Source organism: Camelus bactrianus, chromosome X (assembly GCF_048773025.1).
Source record: "Camelus bactrianus isolate YW-2024 breed Bactrian camel chromosome X, ASM4877302v1, whole genome shotgun sequence".
NCBI lineage: Eukaryota > Metazoa > Chordata > Mammalia > Artiodactyla > Camelidae > Camelus > Camelus bactrianus.
Genome location: NC_133575.1, coordinates 39732550 through 39739325, shown reverse-complemented (window position 1 = coordinate 39739325; position 6776 = coordinate 39732550). Strand labels below are relative to the sequence as shown.

The following is a 6776-nucleotide window of genomic DNA, read 5'->3' as shown; positions in this document are numbered from 1 at the left end:
CCACCAGACAGAGAAGCCATCATCCTTCGATCCCTACCCCTCATTTTTGATCATCCTCCACCCCAGACTGGAGGGAGGGAATTTATGACCCAGTTTCTCTAACATGTCCCCTACTTCCCAAGCTTCCTCCTTTGTTATTTGGGATAGCTTGTCCTCAACCCTTCATCATCCAGAGTTTGGGTTGAGGTTGAAAAGGGAGAAAGGGAGGCAGGACATTAACTTGCATATTTGCCCCAGAAGATTCCCTCATCTTGGTGGTCAGAAACTACCAAATGGCACCTAGAGTGACACCTATATGACATCCCATTGCCTGGATAGGATCCGGGGGTGGGGGGAAATGGCTTGAGACTTCGTGCATCTATCCCATTAGTGTTTCTGGACAAAGAAATGTGCATCTATAATTTTTCTCTTTTCCCCAGAGTGACTTTTCTTTCAAAGTGAATGTTGACTATTTTCTGCTTCTCTATGCCATGTGCAAATCATTCACGAGTTTATTTGGTTAAAAACCCACGTCCAAGAGTTTTAGACAACATTGTTAAGGTGGCATACAATGTATGGGTCCTGGGCTCGTTTTCATGTGTGGGAATGTAGGTAGGGGACTGTTGTGCTGGTGAACAGGGATGGGAGAAAGTGCTAGAACCTGACTGGACAAACTGTTGGGGGAAGACAATGACTTCCCAGGTGTCTGGGGATAGGGAATCAGAGAGAAAGAGGTGATGAACCACTTAGACCTAATGAGGAAATGCTGGGGAAAGGACAAAGGTGATTAAGGGAGCCTTTAGAGGGTTTGGCATAGGTTGTGTGATGTCGATGTTTTCCCCACTGCCTCCAAAGACTGCCTTAATGTTGCTTTCTGTGTTAGCTGCCATTTTTCTATCTCACAAAAAATATAATATGCTTTATTTTATTTTATTTTTTGCATTTTCTTCTTTTTAAATTGAAGTATAGTCAGTTACAACGTGTCAATTTCTGGTGTACAGCACAATGTCCCAGTCATGCATATACATACATACATTTGTTTTCATATTCTTTTTCATTAAAAGTTATTATAAGATATTGAATATAGTTTCCTGTGCTATATAGAAGAAATTTATTTTTTATCTATTTTTATATATAGTGGTTAAATAATATTCTTTAAAATTGTATATGAAATGTTTGTCCATGTACCACTAAAGTTATCATGGACACTGACAGTGGTCTGTGTGCCATGCTTTAGGCATCTCTTACTTCAAGGAAAGAGCAAGAACTTGGCATTTGGGCTTGGGCTGAAATCCAAATTCTTCTGCCTACTGCTGTCTGGCTTTGTAAAATCTGTTAAAAAAAAAAAAACTCACCTTCACCATGAGGTTTAAATGAGGTGATGTGTATAACCCCCCGGCACAGTGACTGCCACCTAGCAAGCACACAATAAGAATTTGCTACAGTTGTAGCTCCTCTTATATCAGGACGTTGATAAGCAGAACCAATGATCATGATTATACTTAGCTCTAGTATTGAGATCATTTCATGCACATTCTCTCAGGTGCCATTTTTGGGCCACTTAAAGTGAAAGTCAGAACAGTCCGGTGATGGGGTAGAAGGAGTAACTGGCTACAAGTCTGGAGGAAGCTAGATGCTCTTTCCCTTTTTAATGGACTCATCGGACAAGACACACTGTTTCTTCACTGTCCTCTCAGACATGCTCCTGTCCTCAATCATCCAAGCCGCTAACAGAGGAATCCTCTCAGATGGAAACTCAACCTACCCCACCTCATACCCTATTCTCTCTCCAGCCTTACTCCATTTTATGCCTACTGGGTGCCTAGCGCTGCTCTCCATGCTAGAATAGAGCAGTGAACAAAATGCAGTCCCTAGGAACCTATCACTTCCATCTGGTGGATGAGAGAGACACATAGATTACAACACAGCGTGGCTAGGGAAAGAAAAGGATGCTGTGGGAACACAGAGACAAGTCCCCTTTTCTTGGAGCAACTAATAAACTTCCCTGGGCTTCAGTTTCAGGGTCCTCATCTTTAAAAATGGTTACAATAATAATACTCATCTCGTCATCCTATCCTCTCTCCAGGATGAGATACAAAGGAACCTAAGAAGACCAGCTATACCCCGGGAGAAACCATTAAGTCTATGCCCTGTGTTAGTCCCACACCAGTGTGGAGCAGAAGCATTCCGGGACCCTTGAGAATCTAGTCTATCCTGGGACCATGGGTAAGGAAATGGGGGGTGGGGACACGATTGGTGCCATCTCTTCCTCTATGTCTTTACAGCTATTGAAGGGGCTTCTTTTTCTTTTCTTTCTTTCTTTAATTTATTTGGTGTTCTTAAAATTACATGTAACTAAAGTTGGTCCTCGCAGGTTATGCAACAGAAGGTGGTACCGGTAGTAGCATATCACCCTCCGGTGGACACTGTAAGTGATGTCACATTATTGGATGATTTTGTTGTAACACTTGAGACATTCAAAGGGGATGGGTGATGCTTTTTCCCTCAGAGTCTCTGGGAAAGAAACCCTGTAGGTGGGATGCTTTCCTCTACAAGAAATATTCCAGGGGTTACGATCATAAAGAACAGTGCCCAGCAGAAAGAAAAGACCTGTCTCTTTCTGTGTGTCTCTTTTCATGAAATAGGAAATCTTTCATAAAATCATTGCTCCCAGATTCTATTTTCAGTTTTCTTTTTCCAGCTGAATAAGACCCTTCAGTATTTAGGATCTTAAGAAAAGCACCTCTATCAGTAAATTTCAAGTCTTTTAGCCATGTCTATTCATCCAGCTTTGCCTGTGACACATAAATAGGAAATTGCTGTGGATACATTATTTCTCTTTTTTTAATTTTAATTTTTCATTGAAGTAGAGTTGACTTGCAATGTTGCATTGGTTTCTGGTGTATAGCATAGTGATTCAGTTATATATGTGTGTGTGTGTGTGTGTGTGTGTGTGTGTGTGTGTGTGTGTATAATATACATATTATTTTTCTTATTCTATTTCATTACAAGTTACTATAAGCCATTGGATATAGCTCCCTGTGCTATACAGTAGGACCTTATTGTTTATCTATTCTGTACATACTTCTGTTTTTTTAACCTTATCCTATAAATTCAGACTTCCAGCTGTCATAGTGCCTTTTTTCCCACTAGTATGGTAGGTCCTGAAGTAGGCTCTGGGATATATACCTGGTCTCAGTCCTTGCCAAGTTCACAGCTTGTTGGAGGAGACAGAAACTACAACAAACTATGCGAGATAGTCTCAGTGACGGGGGAATTCAAGATGTCCAGCTAACACAGATCACGATGGCGGCAAGCTATAGACTTTCAAAGGAAGAGACTTGCCACATGAGACATAACAAGTCAATAGGTGTTCATCACAGCTAGAGAAAGAAAATGTGTCAGTCAAAAGTACCCTCCACCAAAGAATTTTTCTACTCTCAGAAGCTGTGTAAGTTGGTGAAGCAGACTTGAGACACTGGCTATTTAACCAAATACTTGATCCCCAAAATCAAGGATCTTTAGATGGCTTGCACAACCTGCTTTTGATTCAAAAATATCACTTTCTATTAATTGCATGTATAAAAATAAATAAAATAAATAACATAGTATATTATGCTATTTACTTTCATTCATTTAATTCATCTGCAATGTGCCAAACACTTACCTTGTTATGGTAATTAATCCTCAAGGAGCACTGTTACCTGAGCATCGTTATGCATTTTTTGTTTATTTCTGTTCCCTTGAACTAGAATAAAGCTTCAGTAGAGGAAGGACATTGTCAGGTTTCTACGCTGCTGAAACCCTATCACCTACAGAGGTGCCTAGTCATATTAAATAAATAATAAATACTTGTTACTTGAATAGTCTGATCAATGAACCAGCTTTGGATACAAGGCCCATCCCAAAAAAGGATGAATTCTAAATTCTGAGTAGCATGGAAAGCGGCCACATTGAGCTACAGGGAGTCCCAGAGTCTAGTAAAGCCAAAAAAACCAAGACTGCAGGCTTCCTGTTTTAGGCAGACCTGGGCTGGAATTCTGCCTCTCTCACTTACAAGTTTGTGTGGCAGGAGGATTGTTTTTGGAATACCCTCAGCCTGTTACCTCCTCTGCAGAGTTGTATAAATTATTTCTGGCTCAGCTCCATCCAAGGGCGGGCCCCAAACTCAAATGACAGCAAAAGTCACAATGGAGCAAAATATACTTTCCTCTGTGATGATTATTATCAATGTCGGCATGTGAGCAGATTCCATGCACCTCTATTTTACTCTGTATAAGAGCCATATGTTATGTAATGTAGCACAAAGGAGCTTCTTGTCCCTTAAGTCTTTAATTAAAAGAAAAATTCAACTGACTTTTAAACTTTGTCCTTGTTTTAAGTTGTTGACTTCAAGTTTCTTTTGCTGAAATGTGATTTGGAAATTTTTTGAGGAAAGGAGTGTTTCATAGCACCTGCTTCAAGTGAAATGTTCAGTTTGAATCCATAAATCAAATAACCCTCAAAAAAAGGGCAAGGACACAAGAAAGAAACTCCAATATACGCAAGAAAGAATCTCCAAGATAACCATCATCACTTTGGAGTAGAAGAAGCCAAAACCTGGTTCAGAAAAATGGCACAAGAAGTTAGACAGAGTGCTACTCCATCCTGGACATAGTTCTGGGAATTTTCCGGGTACAGAGAGGACTCAGAAAAGGCCCCTGCCCTCTGGGAGCTTACAGTCTAATAATACAGAAATCTAAACAGATCATCTTAACCTGTTGATTTTTTCTTTTGCAACTATTCTGAGAGGTATTTATCGATGCCTGGCCCCTGCCTTCTCCAGATGAGGAAACAGGCTGAAAAGTGTCCGGTAACTTGGGTAGTAGATGATAGAGTTGGGACCCACATCCAGATTTGTCTGTTTCCAAAGCCAGACCTTTATCCACTCACTATGACATTTCACTTACATTATACTTGCTGAGCTATATACATCCTTCCTGTTGAGACGTGGATTGGGCTTCCAGTAGGGTTCGCACATGAAAGATCTAGGTGCCAGGAAAGAGTATCCCTGCAAAGTGCTAGGTTCGATCTCAACACTGCTGCTCTGAAACCGGCAGGCCTGAGGGTCAACAACCTTACTCTAGAGAGAGTCAGGAAGGAGAAGGCAGCATGAAAGTGACACCAGAGACAGAGGCAGTGTCCATTTAAGTTCTGAATTAAAACGATGACACCATTATAGGTGCGAGTTTGGGGTGATGTAAACTGCATGGACCACTAGTGATGAGAACTGACTACACTACTATGCCCCTCAGCAAGTTAAACCATTTTACAGGCTGATCACACTTGCCCACCCCTAAGCCTGGCGTTCTGTTTCCAGTGCCTCTGCTTCCTAACTCTTGTCAAATATTTGGTAATGACCTTTTCATATAACTGTCCACTAGACTAGAAGCATCTGTAGCCTTGACTTGGTCCCTCTCCATGTCCAGAAAGCCCAGTTTCTGTACACACAAGTGCTCAGTAAATGTTTATTTTGTGATGCGTCTCTCAGTAAAGGACAGCTGTTACCCTGCACCCCGCCCCACACTGTACTCCAATTTCCTTTCACTTTGAGGGAGATTTGTGGCTTTCATCCACACCCTGTGTTTAGAACTCTCCAGACCTTCCACTCCTGACTTATTTCCTTCTTAATGAATCTTGGCCAATTTGTTATCCTTTTATCCACTGACATGGCCTCGGAGCGAGAGCACCTTAGAGGACTTACTGAAACGTTCTCAAATATACACTGTGTTATACACGACGTGCCTTCAATAAATCCTTGTCAGGGGAAGAAACTGTTGAATTCATACAAACCTAACAACTGTATTATTTTGTTTTAGAATTTCAATTCAGAGATACAATTCTGACAAAATTAAATCCTGGCAGAAGTAAATTCATCAACCCAAATGTTAGTGAAACTGTCAATATAAGTGAACATTTTTATACTCACAAGGAGATGACTCTCCTGGTTTTCTGCCTTCTCCTTTGGCCACTCGCTTTCCATCTATTTGAATGACTCCTTCTCTTCTTGGTAGTTTTCTTCCTGGTGTATCAGGTAAAGACTTCTAATTCATCTCCTCACTGACATTTTTATGCTGCTCCTATGTTATGTGTCGGCCTGCCAGACTCCAGGAAATCCAGTCTGAAATATAGTAAGCATCACTGAGTGTTTGTTGAAACCTTCTTCCAACCTGGAATTGGTAACGTCGATACCATAATTGGGTTGTTGTATATTAGGTGCCCAGTAAAGTTTTCCATTGCACTATGAGGTACTGAGGGAAAGGGGAATTTTGACTCACTTTTCAGGGTCATTTCACATTATAGCCAGCAGTCCACACCACAGGACATAACTTGGGTTAGCATTTCTCAGAACTCAGTCATTCCTCCAGCACTCTTAAGACTGTTGACCCTGTTGAGACTGGATGCTGGAGAAGGGTATGGCTCAGTGGTAGAGCGCATGCTTAGCATGCATGAAGTCCTAGGTTCAATCCCCAGCACCTCCTCTAAAAAGGAAAAATTAAAATAAATAAATAAACCTAATTTTCTCCCTCCCCGCCCCCTCCCCCCCAAAAAGACTGGATGCTATTGTGCTGGCTTTTTTTTTTCTCATATTTTCAGTAAAAATGAATGGCTTTTAAGATGAAAATGGAAAATCCCAGGAGCCAAAGGGCCTCTGCCTTTCCAGGTGGAGGCCTTTGCCTTTCAAATCCTAGCTCAGGGCTGAAGGGTCTTGGTGTATCTCTGACACAGACTTGCATTAACTCAATTCGGTTTGTTCT

At 41.2% G+C, this 6776-nt stretch overlaps 1 long non-coding RNA gene across 1 annotated transcript; it reads right to left on the bottom strand.

Moving 5' to 3' along the window:
- Positions 1 to 676: 676 nt before the first annotated feature.
- On the bottom strand, positions 677 to 6490 carry LOC123619484 (uncharacterized). The gene is made up of 3 exons (XR_006728100.2): positions 6297 to 6490; positions 5948 to 6139; positions 677 to 1311 (listed from the first exon to the last, which is right to left on the bottom strand). It is a non-coding gene; the product is annotated as an uncharacterized LOC123619484 (long non-coding RNA).
- Positions 6491 to 6776: the final 286 nt, after the last annotated feature.